The sequence below is a fragment of the Pan paniscus genome, chromosome 6, assembly GCF_029289425.2.
Source record: "Pan paniscus chromosome 6, NHGRI_mPanPan1-v2.0_pri, whole genome shotgun sequence".
Taxonomy (NCBI): domain Eukaryota; kingdom Metazoa; phylum Chordata; class Mammalia; order Primates; family Hominidae; genus Pan; species Pan paniscus.
Genome location: NC_073255.2, coordinates 31,116,996 through 31,141,590, shown reverse-complemented (window position 1 = coordinate 31,141,590; position 24,595 = coordinate 31,116,996). Strand labels below are relative to the sequence as shown.

Genomic DNA, 24,595 nt, shown 5'->3' with positions numbered 1-24,595 from the left:
AATACAAAAATTAGGTGGGGTAGTGGCATGTGCCTGTAGCCTCCCCAGCTACCCGGGAGGCTGAGACAGGAGAATCACTTGAACCCAGGAAGCGGAGGTTGCAGTGAGCCGAGATCGCGCCTCCACTGCACTCCAGCCTGGCGATAGAGTGAGTCTCCGTCTCAGAAAAAGAAAAGAAAAAGAAAAAAGAAATTCAGGTTCTTCAGCACTCAGGATTTCATTACCAGTCTGATGACGGCTCAATTTCACATTTTTTTTTTAAATTATTATGCCACAAGGGAACAATGATCCTTAGGAGGAGAGAGAATGTGGGGACAAACAGGGGGTGGGGTTTTCTTACATGAATGTTCAGGAAAAGGACAGACTTTAGCCACACTCATTTGGCAGGGCCCCCAATTCGTCTAATGCCTAAATTATTTAACCCTTTGTTAACAGGCAGCCTTTAAAGGCATATCATTCCTCTGAATATTCTTTGCATGGAGTCCCAGATATAGTAGGTCCTCCCATGCTGGCAAGACAATCACAAAAAGCTCAGTTAAGCAAACTCAGCCAAAAAACGTGCATCAGGTAGTGAAGCAACAGCATCGGGAAGAAAGACTTCAGTTTACAGGTTCTAACAAGATCAGGAGTCCACTAGATTAATTAAGCAGCTCTAAAGATCTGCTGTACAACATTGCGCCTATGGCTAACAATACTGTATTATACACTGGAAAGTTTGTTAAGAGGGTAGGTGTCCTGGTGAGTATTCTAATCACAATAAAATGTTCTTTTTTTAAAAAGTGGGGGCAGGTATCTGCTAAATGGTTTTTAGTTAGCCTCGTTCTCTTTCTGTGGCTGTGTACTATTCCATGATGTGAATGCAACACACTTCATTTCACCAGCACCCACTGATAAGACATTCTCGTGCTACTATGAACAGTACGCAGTGAATACCTGCATGAGTAAATTTCTGTAAGTGGAATTGCTGGATGAAGCCAGATCATCTGAATCATCAAGATATTGGCAAAGCAACGTATTTACAAATGAGTGGGTTGTTTTCCTGTATCTTCCCTAACATGATCCGTTTGCAAAATGTTTTATCTTTGTCAATCCTAGATAGGCAAAAAATGGCTTATTTCAATGTGATTTAATTAGCATTTTTTTCAATTATGCATAAGAGCAAGCATTTTTCATGTGTTTAGGTGCCACTATTTTCTTTTTTTTGAGATGGAGTCTCACTCTGTCACCCAGGCTGGAGTGCAGTGGCGTGATCTTGGCTCACTGCAACCTCCGCCTCCCGGGTTCAAGCGATTCTTTTGCCTCAGCCTCTTGAGTAGCTGGAATTACAGGCAAGCACCACCACACCTGGCTAATTTTTGTATTTTTAGTAGCGATGGGGTTTCACCATGTTGGCCAGGCTGGTCTTGAACGCCTGACCTTGTGATCTGACAGCCTCGGCCTCCCAAAGTGCTGGGATTACAGGCTTGAGCCACCATGCCCGGCACCACTATTTTCTTTTATACAAATTGTTTATGTCTTTCAATCATTTTCTTATAGAGTTCCTGTTCTTTTCCTTATTGGTTCATAGGAGTTCTTTTTGTATTAGGGAAGTTAATCCTTAATACGTAACATAAAGTTCAAGTATATTTTTCTGGTTTGTAATCTGTTTGTTTTGCTTATGGTGGTTGCTATGCCAATACTTTTTATTAGATAATGAATTTTATGAAGGTTTTCCTTATGGCTTCCAGGCTTTGCACCATCCTTACAAAGACCACTCCTACTCCAAAGTTATAAAAATATTCTCCTTTAGATTTTTCTAGAGACCAGTCATCTGTGAACAGTGAAAAGTTCTGTTCCATGGTCATGAATTACATCCTCGCCATAATGTGCTATGGGCCATAATGTACAGAAACTAAATTTAATTTTTTGAAGTAACCTTTGTCTTCTGATATTGTGTAATTTATGGCTGTAATGTGCTATGGGCCATAATATACAGAAACTAAATTTAATTTTTTTGAAGTAACTTTCGTTTTCTGATATTGTGTAATTTATAAAGCACTGTTCCATGACAGCTGACGAGGCAGGCAGTGCAAGACTTATTTGTCCTACTTTACCAGAGAAGTTAAATCACTGCCCAAAGCCACAGAGCCTGGTGCAGACACAAATGCAATGCCAGCTGTTCTCTTATCTCCTCGACACTGCCTCTCTCAACAAAAGGGCAACATCCACGTGCGTGAAAATCTTAAAGGATGTCTCCAAAGTCTTGTTCATACAATTTCAAAATAAAATAACTTTTCTATTCCAAAACAGTATTTATTTAAGTGGGCCACACAGTAATCCAATTAAACAGTGACTCAGCCTCAGAGGGCTGAGCCAATGTTCTCATCAATTGACAGAATTCCATGTTCCTATAGTGTGCCTCTATAACCCTTCAAAATTTAATTGAAAAGTAAGAGATGTAAATGTTCCCAGATGCCCATGGATTCTGTGAAGAGCTGTGTTTCTCAATTTGAAGAGATGGAAGGCAAGGTATGTCCAAATCACCAGGGGCTCTTTTCAACCCCACACACCCTGACAATTCCCTCCCCACAGTGCAACAGCCCCACACTACAAGAGTATCTTATGCCTTCTCAAGTATGTCAATGATAGAAAAAAATTTTAAGCCACTGGCCAGGTGCAGTGGCACTTTTGGAGGCCGAGGCGGGAGAATCGCTTGAGGCCAGGGGTTCCAGACCAGCCTGGGCAATACAGTGAAACCCCGTCTCTACTAAAAATATAAAAATTAGCCAGGCCTAGTGGCGCATGCCTGTAGTCCCAGCTACTTGGGAGGCTGAGGCATGAGAATCCTTGAACCCGAGAGGCGGAGGTTGTACTGAGCTGAGATCCTGCCACTGCATTCCAGCCTGGGCGACAGAGCGAGACCCTGTCTCAAAAATAAAAATAAAAAGAATTTAATTTAAAAATGTTAGACCACTGTTCCAGATAACGGGGTACGCACTTACACAATCCCTATAAGCCTCGCCCCTTCGGTTCCCTGGCCACCCCCTCAGCCAAGCTCTTCTGCACACTCCAGGTGTCTTTTCACAGAGACCAGACTATTAATAGTTCCCCGGCTTGGCCAGGCGCGGTGGCTCACGCCTGTAATCCCAGCACTTTGGGAGGCCGAGGTGGGCGGATCACGAGGTCCGGAGATTGAGACCATCCTGGCTAACACGGTGAAACCCCATCTCTACTAAAAATACAAAAAAATTAGCCAGCCGTGGTGGCGGGCGCCTGTAGTTGCAGCTACTCGGGAGGCTGAGACAGGAGAATGGCGTGAACCCCAGGAGGCGGAGCTTGCAGTGAGCCGAGATGGCGCCACTGCACTCCAGCCTGGGAGACACAGCGAGACTCTGTCTCAAAAAAAAAAAAAAAAAAAAAAGTTCCTCGCCAGATCCTTCCTTAGGCCCCTCGTGCTGCTGTTCTCTCGACATTCTCCCCTTTCCAGCTCCCCACCCCCAACTCACCAAGGTGGCTCCTTCCCAGCTTCAGATCTTGGTTTAAAGGCCACCTCCCCAAAGAGGGTTCCCTAACCACCCACTAAAGCAGACTCCCCTAGGAACTCTATCCTTTCATTTTCTCCTCGGACTTTGTCGCAGTCCATATTAATTTATTATTTATCTATTAATCTATTTTCTTGAGGATTATATGTCCTCTGAAAAGTCCCTTGAGGGCAGGGACCTTGCCCAAATTATTTATGCTTTATAACTTTAGCACTTAGCACAGTGCCTGGCATATTGTCAGTGCCCAGAAAATATGCAGTAAATTAAATTTGATTGAATGAGTTCCAGCTGGTTTTCTCCATTTCTGCATCTCCATCAAGTTTCTAAGCAGCCCAACCACCTGGGAAGGGAAGATGGGTTGACAGTCGCCCGCCTCTCGGGCCAGCTCACCTGTGAGCCCACTCATGGTTAATCATTCGTCTTGTGAGGAAAGAAAGCATTTAGCCAGCAACAACGCAGAGTGAAGTGGCCTCTGTTTTCTATCTTTCCTCCTAAACTAACTCCACTGGACTGTGGAGGATGAGACTGGGGAATAATGTTAAAATTATGCCATTAAAAATCCAAAATAGCAATAAGACCAAAAAAAATTGTTTACTATGTCCCAGACACCGTGCAAAGCTTGCAACATGAATTATCTCATCTAATCCTGGTAAGGGCCCCAGAAGCCAGGTATCATTATTACTTCAATTTTGCAAATAAGGAAAAGGCACCTAAGGCTGTGCAGCTGATCAAGTGAAGAAGCCAGGATCGCGGCCCAGGCAGCCAGACTCAGAGGAGCCCTCACCCTCACCACAAGGTACCCCTACATCCAACAGGGCACCCAAGCATCCCCCTTAGAAATAAATGCTTAAAAGACCGCAGTGAGTGAAAAATACCAACCCAAACTGAGTTACTAACGGCTCAAATGCTTTAGGGATGAAGGTTGGGGGTAGAGTTCTTCCCACATACATGAACCCGGGAGAAGCCAACAGCCGGATACCTGAAGACGTAATACTTATCTTCCGAAAAGAGGTAATACTGAGAAAAGTGCAGTGCACTCACTCGGCAGACCTGGTTAGGGTCACTAGCTATGAAGGGCCACCTAAGGCTAAGCAGAGGACAGTGGCAAGTCAGTCCAATACATAATCACTGAGAACCGACTGGGTGAGCGTTCCAGGTTTGGTCCTGGTGAGGGATTTTTTTTTTTTTTGGATGATTAAGTAACACTCCTTGAGTTCTAATACCTAAAGATGTCAAACTCAGATATGAAACAGGCCACTTCTAACGCAATGCTCACTGTGATGTGCCAGAAGAACTGCACTGATAGCAGGGCTAACGGGAAGAATGGAGGGGGAGGCTTCATGGAGAAGGCAAGGCTTGACTAGGTCTTGATGCTCGCATTAGGACAGGCAGAGAAAACAGGACCAGCCTGTGGTGATTAAGAGGCAGTAATGAGTTTGGGAGAAGTGAGGGGCCCAGTCCCCCATGAATGGAGGGCTGTGCTGGCAGAGTATCACAAGGAGGTTTGTCTGAAGAGCTGTCTGAGAAACTCAAACTCAAAGCATTTTTTTTAATTCTCTTACTCAAAGACAATCGATCAACATAGAAGACTGTTGTGACCAAGTGTGTGGGGACTTCTTCCCAACAACAAGCAAGCAATCAATTCTGCGGTAGATACCAGCTGGGTGTCCTCCAACCCAGTTCAATTCTGACCCTACCTACCTGGGGACATTATCAGATCCCAGAGGTTGAGGCTCAGACCCAAATGACTGCCCCCACTTAAAGTGCCCATCTCAAGCCCCAGGCTGTTTCGCTTGTGCTTCTGACTCACTGGCTATAAACTGGGGATCCCATGACCTCCTCCTTGGGTTTGATTAATTTGCTAGAGCGGCTCACAAAACTTATTACTGGTTTATTATAAAGGATAGTACAAAGGACACAGATGGAGACGCACAGGACAAGGTATGGGTATGGAGCTCCCATACCTCCCCAGGTGCACCACCACCAAGGAACCTCCACGTGTTCAGCCTTCCAGAAGCCCTCCAAACCCTGTCCTCTTGGGCCTTTTACACAGACTTCATTGAACAGGGATGACTGAAGCAGGGGCAACCATGCAGAAATATGATCAGACAAAAAGGGCAAGACCCAATACTAACAGACTGAGTGGGGAACCCAGAAAGGCCTGTCTGTTCAGATTCTTCTGGGCCGCTTGGTGCAACATTGCTTCCCCCAGGGTAAAGGGCAGAACCCCTCCTGAAATGAGGGTCTTATGATCTACAATCAGACAAGGTAAGTCAGAATTTCTTTACGGAAACACAGGGGAAGATTAGCCTTGGGGAGAAAAAGGAGCAGGTTGAAGGGAGAACAGGAGAAAGTCAGCAAGAGGTACTGCTTTCTGAGGCCTAAAACACCCAAACACTGTAACAAGGGCTATGGGATTTATGGGCCAGGAACTGTGGGCAAAACCAACATATATAGCATAATATCACAGGCTGTGGTAAGCATTTTAGGATTGGGAAGTCCCTGAAGAACAAAAGGAGGAATTTGGACTTCTATCCTGTTGGAAGGCAGGGATGGAGTAAGTGGAAGCTTGACATGATGGCAGTGATTCATCTGGGATGGGTGTTGGAAGGATTGCCAGGGAGAGAAATTACAAGCCATGAGCTTCATCAAAAGACTGATGAAGGTAAACTACAGACTGTCCACTTTGGGTGATGATAATGTATCAGTGCAGGTTCATCAACTGTTACCAATGTACCCCCACGGTGCTGATGTTGATAATGGGAGAGGTGGGTTATGGGGAGCAGGGAAGCTCTGTACTTTCATTTTTGCTGTGAACCTAAAACTGCTCTAAAAAATAAAGACTATTAAAAAAAAAAAAGAATGCTAGCCTGGGCAACATGGCAAAACCCCATCTCTGGAACAAAAACAAAAAAAAAAATGCAAAAATTAGCTGGGTTTCATGGCATGCACCCATAGTCCCAGCTACTCAGGAGGCTGAGGTTGGAGGATGGCTTGAGCCTGGGAGGCAGAGGTTGCAGCGAGCTGAGATCGTGCCACTACACTCCAGTCTGGGTGACAGAGTGAGATCCTGTCTCAAAGAATACAAATAAATGAATAAACAACAAGAAAAACTTGGACACAGGGCATGATTGAGAAAAGGGAGTCAAGGATGACTCACAGGCCGGGTGACTGGAAGAAGACTGGTGTTCCCAGAATGGGGAAGTTGGAAAAGGGGGGCTGTTTTGAGAGGTAAGAAAGAAACTGGAACATGTTAGGGTGTTGGGGACATCCAGACGGGAGAGACAGTCTTTAGGCGTCTGGAGAGCAGCTTGGGGCTGAGATAAGGAAAGGATACAGGGATGCAGATGAGAGAAAAAAATTCAACATTTAATGTTCTGCCTTTAAACAGAGAGAGAAATTCTCTTTTCTAAAGGAAAAGCATCGCAACTCACTGGAAATAACCCTCTTTCCTTCACGGTGCCTCCGTCATGAAGATCCACTGCTGAGGAGCAGTTTAGAGGGGAATGCCCCCCTAAAGTGAGCAGGATGAGCACAGTGAGTGGTAAAAGTAGTGTGAGGCATTTGACTCCAGACCACCTGGTTGTGAATTCACATTCTGCCCTTTCCCAAATTACTTCATCTCTGTACTTCATTGTTCTCATCTGTAAGAGGAGATAACTGCCTGCTTCATGATCTACTGTAAAGATCAAATGAGCAAGCATGGAGGCCTGTGCCTGGCTCCGACTGTGCCAGCTGCAGTCACTGTTCATTCTCAGACTTTCCCAGGACCCCCAATATGAAAAATGCTGAGGTGCCTTCCTCATGATCACAGAGCATTTGTTCCTTTACAAAAATTTTCTGTCTGGGCACGGTGGCTCATGCCTGTAATCCCAGTGCTTTGGGAGGCTGAGGCGGGTGGATCACTTGAGCCCAGGAGTTCGAGACCTGGGCAACATGACGAAACCCATCTCTACAAAAATACAAAAACATTAGCCAGGCATGGTGGTGTGTGCCTGTAGTCTCAGCCACTCAGGAGGCTGAGGTAGGAGATCACCTGAGCTCAGGAAGCTGCAGTGAGCCATGATCATATCACTACACTCCAGCCTGAGTGACAAAACAAGACCCTGTCTCAAAAAAAAAAAAAAAAAAATTCTCTTCAAGCATCTTTTTTGTCAGATAGGATAATAATATTTAGGGAGCAGAATATTTTAAATCTAAATGCTCTGAAACTCAGCCACACTGTGGCCACTCCCTGCAAGAGTTGGATCATTTACTCACGGATGTCCAATGCCTGGCCTTGATCTAAGAAGCCTAAGATAAGTAACACAAGAAAGTCCTTTTAAAAAGTGGGTGAAATGTGGCCGGGTGCAGTGGGTCACGTCTGCAATCCCAGCACTTTGGGAGGCCAACGCGGGTGGATCGCTTCAGCTCAGGAGTTCGAGACCAGCCTGGCCAACCTGGCGAAACCCCATCTCTACATAAAAAAAAAAATACAAAAAATTTAGCCAGGTGTGGTGGCTCATGCCTGTAGTCCCAACTACTCCGGAGGCTGAGGCACAAGAATCGTTTAACCCTGGGAGGCAGAGGTTGCAGTGACCCACGATTGCGCCACTGCACTCCAGCTTGGGCGAGAGAGAGAGAGATTCTGTCTAAAATAAATAAATAATTTTTAAAATAACAGAAGTGGGTGAAATGCCAAAGTTATTATTCTTAAACTCTTACTTGCTGGCAATAATGACTGTAATCCAAGGGCATTTGACATGTGTCTGTCTACAGACTCAGTTTGGCAAAGTCCTCAAAATAGACGCCACTGTTTTTCAAGGTTTCCCAACCACTAGTGAAGCAAGGTGACTAGCAAATCGCAGCATCCGGTCTGTGCCTGGTTGTAAATCTTTAAGCTGATTTCCCAACATAGGAAGTTTCCTGTGTGTTTAGACAGAAAGAGCTCAGTTTCTCAGGGTCTGATCATCTGCAGACAAGCTGATGAAGAGACCCCAAGTTGTTTGCTGTGAGATTCCAGAGCCCAGAGCTACAGTAACACTGCCGGCCCCCTAACCCAGACAGTGACCTTCGGGGGCAGCAGGAAGAGCACATCTTCTCCCCAGCTCTTCCAAACGCCACTCTACAATAAGAGCTGCTACATCAGTGAGAAAGGGGAAGATAATTACAGTGTGATAGAAAACTCTTTTGTGTGTGTTTGTATTTATAACTTCTAAGGAGTGTTGGTTCCCTACATATAAAGCCCTTTGTTCTGCCCTGTACTTTGACTTGGGTTTGTAAGTTGAAGAGAGGAACTGGGGAGTACCCATAGTTACAGAGGAAGAAGACTGGAGCTCACGGACAAGTGAGGGGGATGGAGTGAGGGGTAGGGATGAGAGGAGGAAAGAGGGACCCAGGAGACTATGCAAGGTCAGGAGCCCCACAGGGGACTCCAGTGAGGTCCACTCAACTAACAAAACACATGGTAGTAGTGGTGGTGGATTTCTCCATCCATGAGGGAAGGGGCTGAGTTTGTGTGGGGGCTGACACCAAGGTAAAAAAGAAAGCACATGAGGCCTCCCCCATCCACCCCCTCCTCCAGGGAATTCGCAGAAAACCTGGGCAGGGCTTTGGATTTCCCTGGGCCATGGACCTGTGGGTTCTCACCAAGCTTAATCAGCTCTCTAAGGAGATTAAGGAACCCGGCGTTAAAAGATGACACCGGGGTTAAAAAAGAATGTGTGATTCTTCCCCAAAAGTAATTAAACAGTTTGATTGCACTATTTAGCATCAAATGCCACAGGAATGCACTGAAAAGCAAAGAATTAGGGAGTACCCATCCCCATTTGTGTTCACAGGCCTTATACAGCTCAAGTTCTTCCAATGAAATGTGGTACAGTGGGACTGAAACAAACAAGTGCAGTTGATAATTCTTGCATACCTCCCCAGACACACCCCCACTTCTTTCAAGGTTCCAGGACGGTCAAGCTTGTGCGGTGTAATCCCCCCTGACCCTCTCCCATCTGCCCACACCCCTGGCCCTGCCACCAGACTCAGCCATTTCTATGGACACGTGGCAGGACTGGAGTGACACGTTCTGATGTACTTTAAAAGACTGCTCTGTCTGCCTCTGGAAATTGGATTGGAGGGGAACAAAGTGGAACCAGAGAGACTCGATCAGAAGCTAATAGGAATGTAACAATGGCAACCTGAGATTCGGGGCAAGGGGGTACTGAATTGGAGAATCAAGCAAGACCTTCAGAGGGCTCAGAAGTGGGCTGAAGATGAGAAACGGCTCCTAGGTTTCTGGTCTAAACAAACAAATGGAAGGCATAGGCCTTCATTCAGATGGGGAAGGCTGGAGGAGACGGTGTTGGGGTGAGTAGGCAAGCCGAGGAGGAATGACCCAAGGCTACAGAAGCCAAGTTTCCAAGCCCTAATCTGCACAGTGCACCACCACGTTCCCACATCTCGCTTTGTATTCTCAATTCTATGTTCCTTTTCTTACAGAGGACCCCAAACTATGTAAGTGTTAGGCCCTTACAAAACTGGGGAGAGGATCAAGTATTGGGCAAGTTAATATGAAATGTCTGTGACAAACCCAAGAAGCCACAGTCAAATTCAATGTTAAATATCTAAACCTGGAGCTCTCAAGAGAGCTAGATATCCACACCAGGGAATTAGTAGTTTATTAACAACACTTAAAGTCATAGAATGAAACCAGCTTGTCCTGAGTGTGTCATAGCCTCTGGATCACCCAGGAATAAGATACAAGTTCCTAGGTCTCATCCTAGAACTACTGAATTGGAATACTGAGACCCAGAAATCTGCCTTAACAAGTTTTCCAGATAATTCCTATGCACAGAAATGTTGGAAAACCAGATCTAGGGAGAAAACATAGAGAAAAGAAGAGGGCTCAGAACAGGCCCCAAGGAGCTGTCAATTGGAGGAATCAGAGAAACCAGAGAAACAAGCAAGGGAATGGAGCAGAGTGGCCAGATGAGTAGAGGAAAGGTGAGGAGTTCAGCATGATGAAGACAAAAATGTACAAAGAGGGTCGGAGGAGCCTGAAAGACTGCATCAGAGGGCAATGAGCCCTTGGATGGGAAGCCGTGTGCAGGCAGGGCCAGGCAGGCCACACTGAACCATGTGCAAGTAGAGAAGCCCCAGCCAGAGAAACAGCGAGGGGGAGTTAGAGGCCTTGGGCCTTGGGAGAGGAGTGAAAGTGCAACTTCAGTTTTTGACTTTGCAGTTCCAAGCAGTTGCCTTTGAGTTGTCTGCAGTATCCTTACATTAAGCCCCCAACTCCAATGCTAACTTAGGAAAGTTTCTCTTCTTTAAAACCAGCAACAGCTGAAGCACAAAGGGATGAATTTGCAAGAATACTGTAAATCTTGAAAGAATCATGACAAAGCCTTTCAAAGACTTTAGGGGATCTGCCACCAACAGAGTTGAAGCTAACGCATTCTAATTCTTAGTAGCTGATTTTAGCTGAGGAGGATTCTTAATCAATGTGTTACCTCTGATCTCCCTTCCTTTAGGGTCCTCTCATTCTCTCTCTCATTTCTGAGACCATCAGAAACAGGTTTTTTTTTTTTGTTTTTTTTTTGTTTTGAGATGGAGTCTCACTCTGTCGCCCAGGCTGGAGTGCAGTGTGATTTCGGCTCACTGCAACCTCCGTCGCCCTCCCATCATGTTGGCCATGCTGGTCTCAAACTCCTGGCCTCAGGTGATCCACCCGCCTCGGCCTCCCAAAGTGCTGGGATTAGAGGTATGAACCACCCTGCCAGGCCAGAAATAGATTTTGCCTAGAGATGGCAAAACTGGGGTCAGAACTCCAAGCCCAGCCTTTGTGGGTATGCAGCAAAAGTGGTCACCAGGGAGCAGGCAGTACCAGAAACCGAGGGTGCACCCCGCAGAAAGCAGCCGCGCTGGTGAAAACAAAGAATAAGAGTGCACAACACACAAGACGAGTAAGGTATTACCCGAGGGTCCTGGGCAATACGTAGGCCAGGCTGAGGTGTACTGTGCTTAAGAGAGAAGCTGTACAAAAATGTGAAAGAGGAGGCTTGCTGCACACAGAGGGAGACCATGTGAATGGAAACACAGTGCTGAGGTGGGGTTGTCTTGGGGCTGCAGAGGTGGCCCCCATTGTCACTGCTGGTGCCAGCCTGCGTAGAGTCCATCTCCTGCCTGCAAAGGAGTTGGCTCTCAAGGTCACGTCAGGGCAAGTGCCCTACACTGATGAGAGCTGTGTAAGATTCTGGGCCCACACAGCTTGAGATGGGTCTTTCTGTTTCTCTGATACCCAGAGAACTTTGGCCACATGCTAAAGGGACCTTTGCAGAATCAAGGAAGCATAAAAAGGCACGAAGAAGGAAAATGTACACCTGAGATGGAAAATGGGAAAGGAGATTGGAAAAAAAGGAGATGAAAATAACCTCACACCACTGATGTCAAAGTTAAAATGCTCTGAGGTATTTTACAAAGCCCTGGTTGTCTATGGTATAAGGGAAAAAACGTATGACCCAGTCCCCAAGTTACAGCCTTTTATAATCTACATGGATTACGTTTGAGGATCAGAAGTGGTAACCTCAGAGTCCTATGCCTAATGATGTACCCAGTATGACTTTTAAATTTTTCCCTTAATAAAAAACTTTTAAATCAGAGAGAGTGCATTTTGGCTCTAAAAGCAAACTCAATGGTGGGACTCTTAAAATAAAGTACTGGGAAAAAAAATGGGTATGGGAACAGCTGTGGCTCAAATCCTGTCTCCTCCATTTGTTCAAGTCATGAAATATCTCTGAATTGTCGAAAATGTCTGTAGCATCTCCTATATCACAGGAATAATGAGATAATGTAAACTGAAGTACCCAGGACAGTGTGTGGTACATGGTTGAGTACTAAATAGATGTTTCCATCTCCTTCCTAAAACATGCCATGCCAAATAAACACAAAATGTTCCTGGAAGCATGTCAGAAAGCCTTGTCACACTCCTTGGACACAGGACTTGTCCTGGGTGAAGTCTGTCTTTGGCCTTTGGTGCCCCCTTTGGTTCCCCCTCACCCTCTTTTTTGTTCTCTCATCCCCAGGAATCCAAGGCTTAAGGCACAGCACCTTGGAAGCTATTAGGAATTTAGTAGGCATTTCCAGCCTGAATCTAAAAAGGGGCTCAAGACTTCCCTTTCCTATCTTCCTAAGGGATTCGGACCGCATAGGGAAAAGAAAAAATCAAGGACATGACATCTGTAGTTCATTATAAATTCTGCCTTGCCAGCCACCTTTCTTGAGCACAAGAGAATATACACATTTAACTATACCAATGAGTAACATAAGATCTGGCCTTGTTAATGCCAGAAAGCCTGGTTAGACATACACTCTGTGTGTGGTTTTTGGGGGGATTTGGGAAGGGATAGTGATGCTGAGAAAACACCAATGAATACCAATGATGAAGTAACATAACTAGTTTTAAGCTATACTCAGAAAACACAACTAAACTGAGAGATGATAGCTTTTTTTTTTTTTTTTTTTTTTTGAGACAGAGTATCACTCTGTCACCCAGGCTGGAGTGCAGTGGTACAATCTCGGCTCACTGCCACCTCCACCTCCCAGGCTCAAGTGATTCTCCCATCGCAGCCTCCCAAGTAGCTGGGACTACAGGTGCTCGCCACCACACCTGGCTAATTTTTGTATTTTTAGTAGAGATGGGGTTTCGCCATGTTGGCCAGGCTGGTCTCGAACTCCTGAGCTCCAGTGATTCACCCACCTTAGCATCCCAAAATGCTGAGATTACAGTGAGAGACACGATGCTCGGCCTAATTCTTTTAAAGCACTTAAAGACTACGAAATCCAGGGTGAATCACCCTTCTGAATTAAGCAATACTCTTGCTGCATACAACTCCTGCCTTCAGAGATGGAGGCTAGGATAAACCTTTTAAAATAAGTAGCAGAAAAGGCAACTAGGAACACTCACCTGGAAATTCAGAGGACCAGGTCTTCCACTCTAGCAGAGACCACCCCCTCCCCAGGCAGTTCAGCTGGGAGGCTCTAGGCAGGAGGGCCCTGTTAATACTTCAAATCATTTTGTTATTTTTTCCCACAGGTTTTAAGTATTATTTTATTTCAGGATAACAGACTTATTATCTTTAAAAATAAAAGATTTAGGGCTAGATGTAGTGGCTCATGCCTGTAATCCTAAGCCCTTTGGGAGCCAAGGCAGGAGGATCCCTTGAGGCCAGGAGTTTGAGACCAGCCTGGGCAACACAGCAAGACACAGTCTCTACTCCCCTAAGCCAAAAAAAAAAAAATTATTATTTTGGCACTTTGTTTTATTTTTATTTATTTATTTTTGAGACAGAGTCTCGCTCTGTTGCCCAGGCTAGAGTGCAGTGGCATAATCTCTGCTCACTGCAACCTCTGCCTCCCAGGTTTAAGCAATTCTCCTGCCTCAGCCTCCCGAGTGGCTGAGATTACAGGCATGCACCACCATGCCCAGCTAATTTTTGTATTTTTAGTAGAGATAGGGTTTCACCATGTTGGCCAGCCTGGTCTTGAACTCCTGACCTCAGGAGATCCACTCGCCTCGGCCTCCCAAAGTGCTGGGATTACAGGCGTGAGCCACCATGCCCGGCTTTTCTATTCTTTTTAAAAGTTTTTTTGAAAACAGAGACAGGGTCTCACTATGTTGCCCAGGCTGATCTCAAATTCCCAGGCTCAAGCAATCCTCCCACCTCAGCCTCCCAAAGGGCTGGGATTACAGGTGTGAGCCACTGCACACAGCCTGCACTTTTTATACGTTAAAATTATTTCAAAGTTTGGGGAAAAAAATAGAAATATAGGCCAGATGCGGTGGCTCATACCTGTAATCCCAGCAGTTTGGGAGGCCAAGGCGGGCAGATCACGAGGTCAGGAGTTCGAGACCAGCCAACACGGTGAAACGCTGTCTCTACTAAAAATATAAAAATTATCTGGGTATGGTGGTGCTCACCTGTAATCCCAGCTACTGGGGAGGCTAAGGCAGAAGAACTGCTTGAACTTGGGAGGCAGAGGTCGCAGTGAGCTGGAAAAAAAAATTGGAGGCCAGGCACAGTGGCTCACACCTGTAATCCCAGCACTTTGGGAGGCCGAGGCAGGTGGATCACAAGGTCCACCAGCCTGACCAACATGGTGAAACCCCGTCTCTACTAAAAATACAAAAATTAGCTGAGTGTGGTGGCGCATGCCTGTAATCCCAGCTACTCAGGAGGCTGAGGCAGAAGAATCGCTTGAACCCGGGAGGCAGAAGTTGCAGTGAGCCGAGATCGCACCACCGCACTCCAGCCTGGGCAACAGAGCGAGACTCCATCTCAAAAAAAAAAAAATTGCTGAAATCCTCCATAATGCCATTCCCTTTCCCTTTCTAATCTCACTCTCCATAGGTAATGACTGTCTACAATTAGGGGCATATCATCCTTCCAGATTTTTTCAAAAAATAAGATTGTATTTCTCCCACTGTTCTTCCACTTTGCTTTCGTTACTTAATATACAGTACAGGTTGAATTGTGTCCTGCCAAAATGCATATAGTAAAGCCCTAACCCCCAGTGTGTTGGTATTTGGAAACAGGGCCTCTGATGGGGTGATTAGGTTTAGATGAGGTTAAAAGGGTGGGGCCCTCGTGATGGGACTGGTGAGACACCAAGCAGAGATACCAAGAGCTTGTTCTCTTTCTCTCCTTTTCCACCATGTGAGGACGCAGCAGGAAGGCGGCTGTCTGCAAGCCAGGGAGAGAACTCTCAGTAGGAAACAAATCAGCCTGCATTTCCCAGCCTCCAAAACCCTAAGAAATAAACTTCTGTTGTTTAAGCCACCCAGTCTATGGCATTTTGTTATGGCAGCCCAAACTGACTAACATAATGCATAATGAACATTTTCCATTTTGGCTCATTTGGAGCAACTTCCTTTTTTCAAGTAGGCAAGTATTTCAGAGGGACAAGGTCCTAGAAGTGGAAGTACTGATCAGAAAGTATGCAAACTTTAAAATGTTATAAATACTGCTAACGTGCCTTTCCAAGAGATGGTACCAATTTACGCTCTCCGCCATATATAGTGACAATCTATTTTCCCACACCTTCGTCAACACTGGATATTACAAACCTAAGCAAAAAGGTTTCATGGTTTTTAATCCACACTTATCTGATTATTAATAAGATTAAGCATTTTTCCATATATATGTGAATTACCTATGAATAGCCTTTGCCCATATTCCTGCTGGATTGTTTTTCCTAGTGATTTCTAAGAGTTCATGCCTGTTATAGATATTGCAACTATTTGCTTTACTCCTTTGTCATCTGCCCTTTTTTTTTTTTTTGAGACTGAGTCTTGCTCTGTTGCCCAAGCTGGAGTGCAACGGCACGATCTCGGCTCATGCAACCTCCACCTCCCGAGTTCAAGTGATTCTCTTGCCTCAGTAACTCGGATTACAGGCACCTGCCACCATGCCCAGCTAATTTTTGTATTTTCAGTAAAGATGGGCTTTCACCATGTTGGCCAGGCTGGTCTCGAACTCCTGACCTCAAGTGATCCACCTGCCTCGGCCTCCCAAAGTGCTGGGATTACAGGCGTGAGCCACCGCGTCCAGCCCTGTCATCTGCCTTTTAACTTTGTTTATGGTATTAATATATTCTTCCTTACTTTTTAAAAAATGTGTTACATATATATCTATAATATGTATAATATCCATAAGCATATACTAAGACACGTAAAGCAACATATAGAGCCAGCTTTATGAAATAAGAGGTGAGAGAGAGGTGGCAGAGGTGCAGCCATTGTTTCTTGATATTTTACATGTATTTCTAAAAATATTACATATAACTAAGGAGAGACAAACAAAGGGGCAGGTATGGAAGGCCCTGAAAAATCTGTTTCCTGCAGAGGAAGAAAGATGTGAGGAAAGAAGGAAGGAGGGTGACCTGGGGGAAATCCCACCTGCCAGTCTGCAGTGGGGAAGGACAGATTGGGGGTGCCTGAGCTGTGAAGATGGGAAATGTAGCCAAAGTTCATGTTCAAATAAACTACTAGACATGAAGTATAATCTTTCATGAAATTAGGTCTATCAATATTTTCCTTTATGGTCTCTGAATTTTATTAAACTTGAGGTCTTTCCTACACCAAAGTTATTTCTAAAAACCATCTTCTGGCCAGCTGCAGTGCCTTATTCCTGTAATCCCAGCACTTTGGGAGGCCGAGACGGGCGGGTCACGAGGTCAGGAGTTCAAGACCAGCCTGGCCAAGACGGTGAAACCCTGTCTCTACTAAAAGTAAGAAAATTAGCCAGGCGTGATGATGGGTGCCTATAACCCCAGTTACTTGGGAGGCTGATGCAGAGAACTTATTGAACCCAGGAGGCAGAGGTTGCAGTGAGCTGAGATTGTGCCACTGCACTCCAGCTTGGGTGACAGAGCGAGACTCCGTCTCAAAACAACAACAAAAAGCTCTTTAAAACCATCTTCTATATTTACATATATTTTAATATTTATAATTTTGGTTTTGACATTTAATCTTTAAATGGAATTTACTTTTGTGAATGGTATGAGTCAGGGATCTAATCTTTTCCAAATTGAGAGGCAATTTTCCCAAGACTTAGTAACAGTCCATTTTATCATACACTCAATTCCTGTCTTTACAATGGAACCATTTCTCGACTTTCTATTCATAGTCCCAAATGATATATACTTTCTAAAATTTTTTTTAGACATGGGGTCTATGTTGCCCAGGCTTGTCTTGAACTCCTGGCCTCAAGCAATCCTCAGCTTCAGCCTCCCAAAGCACTAAGATTACAGGCGTGAGCCACCACGTCCTACCTACCTGATATATTTTGATAGCTGGCTGAACAAGCCTCTCCTCAATATTCTTTTTCAAAAATGTATTGCCTACAAGTACAAATCTATTTTCCAGGTAAGCTTTATTATTATCAGTTTGTAAAATTTAAGTCGTGTTAAAAGTCTGGCCTAAACTATTAAAGGTCTCATTACCTCTTAGGCTTTTCTTATTTTTCTTATTATTATTATTTCTTTTTAGAGTTGGGGTCTCACTGTGTCACCGAGGCTAGAGTATAGTGGTGAGATCATGGCTCACTGCAGCCTCCAGCTCCTAGGCCCAAGTGATCCTCCTACCTCGACCTCCCAAGAAGCTAGGGCTACAGGTGTGTGCCACCACACCCAGCTTTTGCCCAAGCTGGTCTCAAAGTCTTGACCTCAAGCAATCCTCCCACCTCAGCCTCCTCAGTCACTGAAATTACAGGTGTGAGCCACCAGAACCCAACTCTTTTAGTGTTCTTTTGTCGTTGGAGCATCAACCTTCAGCCAGGAGATGGCTTACTTCCCAGTGAGCCACATACTATGCAAAAATCTCAGACTTCAGGGAATTTGGGGGTTATTTGTATTTATTTATTTATGAGACAGAGTCTAATTCTGTTGTGCAGGCTGCAGTACAATGGTGCAATCACAGCTCACTGCAGCCTCAACCTCCTGGGCTCAAGCGATCCTCCCACCTCAGCCTCTTAAGTAACTGGGACTACAGGCATGCGCCACCACACCCGGCCCAGGGAATTTTGTTTGAATTTCTAAATCTCTTAGCAAAAACTTTCCAATACGACAATTCTACCAAGAGGTCTGAATGGCTGCCTGTGCCTCAACCAATGCATGTCTGCAACATTCCTCTTCTTCTCCCCAAACAGCTTTTCTTTTCCTGGCTCACATCTCTCCGAGTTGTAGATTCCCATACCAAATCAGAGTAAAGTGGCTCAGCTAACAGGATCACATGCCAAACGATGTCATATTTTGACAGGCACTTCCAGGCAGCTTTGCTGGCCTCATGCATTGGACAGCTTGGTGAGAGAGCTGGGGGTCTCTGGCAATTCATAATTGATTGATCTGGCACCACTTAATCCACAGGGAACTATCAGGCTATAATGGAAAGAATATGAGACTGGAAGTTCAGGAACCTGAGTTTGAGTCCCGTTTTTACCTCTAATTAGCTGTGTAGTTCAGATTAAGTTATTCTGCCTCTCCATTGGGCCTTGGTAGCCTCATTTGTAAAATGAGATTATTAGAATAAAATGGTGAATAATGACTTTCTTTCCACCATGGGTGACCACGTAAGAATCTGAAGAAAGCTACAGATTCTCTCCCCCAGAATAATGCACTTTGGCAGATGAATATGAAATCAGGCTGGCCACAGTAGCTCACACCTGTAATCCCAGCACTTTGGGAGGCTGAGGTGGGTGGATCACTTGAGCTCAGGAGTTCAAAACCAGCCTGGGCAACATGGCAAAACCCCATCTCTACAAAAGCATCAAAAAAAAAAGTAAAAATGACATCATATATTTGAAAGGGGTTCACAGATCTGATAAAGACTATTTCCCTGTCCCCAGAGGCAAGATCACTGAGGCCTAGCACAAGATTTTAAAAATAACAGAGACTACAATAGAAATACATACTGAATCACAAAGCCTTGAGTAAAGTTGAATCACTTATAGAACTAAAAGCATCTCTTCTGCAGAAACTGGGAGCAAGGAGTAGTTACTTAGGGAAAAATAAATGTAAGTATCAATAGGAGTTGCCCTTGACTGAAGCCTGGCTAAGCCCTTTACGTTCGCAGGTGGGTGGCTGAGAGTTACTACTGATTCCAGACCCAGGCTCCTAGTTCAAATTTTGGCTCTCGCATTACTAGTTGTTTGACCTTGGGCTTTGTGCCTCAGTTTCCACATCTGTAAAAAGAAGAAGGGGAGAAAAACAATACCTATTCTCAAGGGTTGTTAACGTACTTAGGACACTTGTAACAGGGCCTACCACACAGTAAGCCCTAGATAACTATTAGCTTATAACAGAAATCTGACACACATTTGTTGGGTAGTTAACACTGTAAGCTGAGTTTAGAGAAATCATAAATACTCTGATCCCTTAGTTTCCCCAGAGGTAAACTGAAGACAGTTAACAGAATCTGCTTCATAAGTCTGTTGTGATGCTTAATGAGACTGCCACATAAAAACTCTTTCACAATGCCTGGCCCATAATTAAGTGCTCGATAATGTCACGATGCCTGGAATATAGTAAGCGCTCGATAAATGTCAGCTGTTGTATTAACAGTTCTGGGAGGCAAAGATTACCATCGCCCTTTTTTATTTCTGAATAAGGCAACTCAGAGAGTGTTAAGTGCCCTGCAACAAAACTATACTTAGAAAATTATTACACCAAGATTTCAACTCAGATGGGTCTGGAATCACAAGTTCTAACCACTACACTATATACCTTCCTCTTTGAACGGGGCTTAGAGAACAGAAGAGCTAATTCATACCTACTAGATTACGAAGAAAAAGATGTTTGGAGATAACAATGCTAAATTTGGGGGATTCCCCACAGAGTCAACCATGAGCTTGGCCAAAAGCCCTTCTCCGCCATGCTAGGAAATGAAAATCTGCATAGACTGGCCCCTGTTCTCAACCAGTTGTCTGCCTTTCACCAAGTGGTTGTGAAACCACAGCCCTGTCACTAAAAACGGAAAAAAGAAGTCATTTTCCCCAGTAACTTAACGAGCAAAATGAAGCCTTAAAATGAAAGTAGTGATCCTAGGGCTGAGAAAAGATATCCACTGCTCCAAAGCCCAGCAGAATTGCTGTAGAACACCAACGTTACTCTTTGATTAACATACTTTTTTTTTTTTAATGAACGTGTTTATTTCTATTACTTTAGGTTACCTAACTCAGGGGTCCTTCCCATTAGTAAAATAAGAGGAAGTGTGTACCAGCCTGGAGGGCAGACTCCCTGGTGGGGCACAGTGTCAGCCTGAGCAAGTCCCACTGTCAACACTGATGTCCTCCCCAGTTAAATGGTAATCAAAAGTGAGAATGAAACGGACTGGCAGAAGAAACAGGACGACCAGTTGAGTCCATGCTAATCACTGATATTTCACATCTTCACACAGTTTCTTCTAAATGTATTTTATTTTTGTATTTTTATTAAAAACTGCCCTATCAGTCAATCTCAAGTCTACCCTTCGTTTAAAAAATAGTAATAAAAGGCCGAGCGCAGTGGCTCACCCCTGTAATCCTAGCACTTTGGGAGGCCGAGGCAGGTGGATTGCTTGAGCTCAGGAGTTCCAGACCTGCCTGGGGCAACATGGCAAAACCCTGTCTCTACAAAAAAAATACCGAAGTTAGCCAGGGGTGTGGTGGCCCGCATCTGTGGTCTCAGCTACTAGGGAGGCTGAGGTGGGAGGATCACTGAAGCCTGGGAGGTGGAGTTTGCAGTGAGCCAAGATCGCACCACTGCAATCCAGCCTGGGTGACAGAATAGGACCTTGTCTCAAAAGAAAAAGAAAAAAGTAAATAATATTAAGAATAATGAAGGTCCAGCTATGTACCTACCTTAGGAATAGGCATCACTGGAAGTGATGGCAGAGGCAAGGCAGGAGTCCCTGACCTCACCTCCATTCTCTCACTGAGGAGCCCCTGCAGAAGCTGGTCAACTATCCAAGCAGTCCCTGCTTCTACCGGGCGAAGGCCTCAGCCTCCAGCCCAGCCCCCTCCCGGTAGAGGAGGGGGAGCTTATGCAATCCAAACCCAGTTCCCAGGCCCCAGAGGTGGACATAACTCCGGGGTGGAAGTCAGAAGCCTGCCAGGTTGTAGGCCTGGTTCTGCTCGCATCTGGCTGAATGATCCTGGTCCCAACACTCAGCGTCCCTCGGCCTTAGCCTCCCTGTCTGTAAAATGAAAGGTTTGATGGAGATCATGTGCAAGCCTCCTCCCCGTTCTAATTTTCTGATACCATCATTTTTAACGTGTCTTGTAGAGATAGAAGCCCTTCCTTTCAGCAGGACATGTTGCTCCCCATTCCGTGACGATCCCCCTCAATAATCCGTGTAATTTGAGAAAAGTATGATGCATCGGAACTGAAAAACAGGCTGTTGCTTTCCTGGTCACCAAATCTGATAATCAGTCAATTATATGGATTTTCCCCTGGGCCTTCTCCCTCAATCCCACAATCCCACGAATAAACCTGCCTACCCCTCCCAATTCCTTAACTCAAGGCTACACGTTAATGAATGAATTAAAAAAAAAAAAAAACCACCTCCCCACCCCCTTCTACCCGGCCTGGTGTGAGGTGCCACAGCACTTCTTCCGTAATCTAGAATCCACCTCTGCCCCACCCTCTCCCCGGGGTGTCTTTTTAGCCAAGAATCCCTGGATCGACGCGCTCCATCTCCCCGCTCTACCGCGCCAGCTGATCATTTCTCCCTGCCCGGCACACCTCGGCTGAAAAGGAGGCGGCTCCTCTGCTCCAAGCCCAAGGGACCCAAACCTCTTTCCAGCCCGCAAGGGTGCGGGCACCTAGGAACAGCGGGAAGGGCCCGCGCCTCTGGAAAGAAGGGCCGCCGTCCCCACCTGGGCGGTGCAGGGAAGGCCCCCTCAGCGGGTCTCTTGTCACTTACGGGCGGCTTCTCCGGGCAGAACAGAGCAGGGCCGGGCCGAGCCGGGATTGCGGGCCGCGGAGTTTGCTGACTCAAAGGCGCGCGGCGGCAGCGGCGGCGGCGAGCGCCCAGGAGCGCACACGAGCGCAGCCCCGCGCTCCCCGCGCACGTAGCGGCCCCGCGCCCGCGCTCCGCGCCAGCAGTCCGCCTGTGGGCGCCGCGCCTAGTGCTTCCGCCGCCTCCGCGCAGCCCAGCCCAGGTGCGCCCCCACCCTGCAGAGCTAGCCTCCTGCTTCCTGAAATTGAGTTACGGAGGAAATGCCCCCATTAGTCCGGACGTTGAGGCTGGAGATGCTCCAGCAGCACCCTTCGGAATTCGCCACCTGAGTCACCTTAAGCTTCCTAACCCCGACCCCACAGTTATGGGGAGGATTGCCGATGGGGAGGAGGACGGATAAATAACGTGATAAACAAGAATGGCAGAATGTTCATAGCATCTAGGTGGTGGGCTATGGGTGTTTATATAAAATTATTTCAGTTTTTGTCTATGTTTGAAATGTCTCTTAATAAAACATTTGGGGGGAAAGCTAATGAGATCTGCCAAGGGACCTGACTGAGGAAAGCATTTCCCAAATGGCACCTGAGGCTGGGTCCCCACACCTGTTTGCATGGGAAACCACAATCATCACTTAAACTGCTAAGTGACTGAATGACACAGAATAATAAGCATAGCCTAATATTTCATTTTTCAAGCATGAATTTTCCCATTAGACACAGCTTGTCGCTGATCATCCTCCAGGGACCATTCCAGGCCCACCTGAAAATGCATCTGTTCACCACACCTACATTAACTCCCTAACAAAACGTATAAATATACAATGTTGTGTCTTAACATCTTGGATCTTGAAGTTGTATTGCTGAACCCTCAATCACTGGTATTTAATTTCCTAAAATTGCACCCAAGTCATGACACACAAGTGAATGCAACCATGATCACTTTTGAAAATCAAATTAAGCTGGTGTGGTGGCTCACGCTTCTAATCCCAGCACTCTGGGAGGCCGAGGCGGGTGGATTACAAGGTCAGGAGATGGAGACCATCCTGGCTGACATGGTGAAATGCCATCTCTACTAAAAATACAAAAACTTAGCTGGGCGTGGTGGCGCGCGCCTGTAATCCCAGCTACTCGGGAGGCTGAGGCAGGAGAATAGCTTGAACCCGGGAGGCAGAGGTTGCAGTGAGCCGAGATCATGCCATTGCACTCCAGCCTGGGCGACAGAGCAAGATTCTGTCTCAAAAAAAAAAAGAAAGAAAATCAAATTAAAGTGTATTTTTTATATTCTTGTCCCTATGCTCCGCAAAGAAAAACACTGAGTAGAAAACAAAATGCGGCATGTATCTAAGATCCTAAGAGATTCTGTAAAATTAAAATCTTTCTGAACTTATTGTCAAGAGCATGACTTTACAGCTGTAGACAAAGCAGCAACAAACCCTTGGAGAGTCTACTGAAAGTCATTTGAATATCTGTTAGAATTTTGACCCTATTAAGACTGGTAACTTGCAACCTGAATCCAGGAAACTTAAGTGATGGTCACCTTTTTTAGGTTGTGGCATTTTTGTTATACCATCAATGGGACTGGGTAAAAACTGGGACTCTACAGTGGTTAAGAAACCTTGCCTACTGGCTGGGCTGGTGGCTCACGCCTGTAATCCCAGCACTTTGGGAGGCCGAGGCAGGTGGATCATCAGGAGCTTGAGACCCGCCTGGCCAACATGGTGAAACCCCCATCTCTACTAAAATACAAAAATTAGCCGGATATGGTGGTGCATGCCTGTAATCCCAGCTTCTTGGGAGGCTGAGACAGGAGAATCACTTGCACTGGGAGGCAGAGGTTGCAGTGAGCCAGGATCCCGCTACTGCACTCCAGCCTGGGTGACAGAGTGAGACTCTCTCTCTCAAACAAAAAAAAAAAAAGAAAGAAACCCTGCCTACTGAGAAGATCACCATAAACATTGCTTTTAAAAACAAACATCAAAATTCTTAATAGATGAGCATTTTAATCCTGGGAAGACTGAAAATTGAGTATGAGATGTGTAAAAGATTCAAGCCTGAAATATTAATATTTTGTTTTAAGGAATCTGGGCACATTTGGAATTCTATGTGTATGTTAATGTGTAAGACAACTTGGCCTACTGGAGTAACCATTTGCCTTGTACTTTAAGTTTTAAAATGTGTAATTTAATAGCTGGATACTAATGAGTTGAAGATAGTCTTATTAACTTAATAAAGTGTTGGAACACTCACTACAATTTAAGATTTACCACATTTATAAATTTAATTTATTAGATGTTGAGTTACTTGTTAATCAGACAATTAAAGACCTTTACGAGGGAAACAAATATATTAAATTCACGAATGAAGTTTAAAATGTTTAGAGGTGATTAAGTTAATGGGATCAAACATTAATCAAATGCCTTTTTGGTTGTTAAAGTTTGCTAGAGTTATAAATGGAATAAGATCAAGTGTGATATTGTAAAATATGTATTTGGTCATCATCCCCATTTCCTGGTATAAAATTCTTAAAATCCTTAGAATCTCCAAAGTGATTTTTTTGTATGCTAATGAGTTGACTGGTGGCTGGCAGCCCCTAGGTAGTTTCAGGAAGGGGC

General features: G+C 45.3%; 1 protein-coding gene across 3 annotated transcripts in view; it reads right to left on the bottom strand.

Annotated features, from left to right (window-relative positions):
* The window catches only part of SNX10 (sorting nexin 10), an 82,098-nt gene extending 59,942 nt beyond the window's left edge, over nt 1-22,156 (bottom strand). Inside the window, exon 1 of one of the 3 annotated variants that reach the window (XM_034963833.3) lies at nt 21,949-22,156. The gene's annotated coding sequence lies outside the window, so the exon portion shown is untranslated. Of the gene's footprint in view, nt 1-21,901 lie in introns of all 3 variants that reach the window. The other 2 variants (XM_034963834.2, XM_024929575.4) reach the window with 2 other exon arrangements.
* Between the last annotated feature and the right edge of the window lie 2,439 nt (nt 22,157-24,595).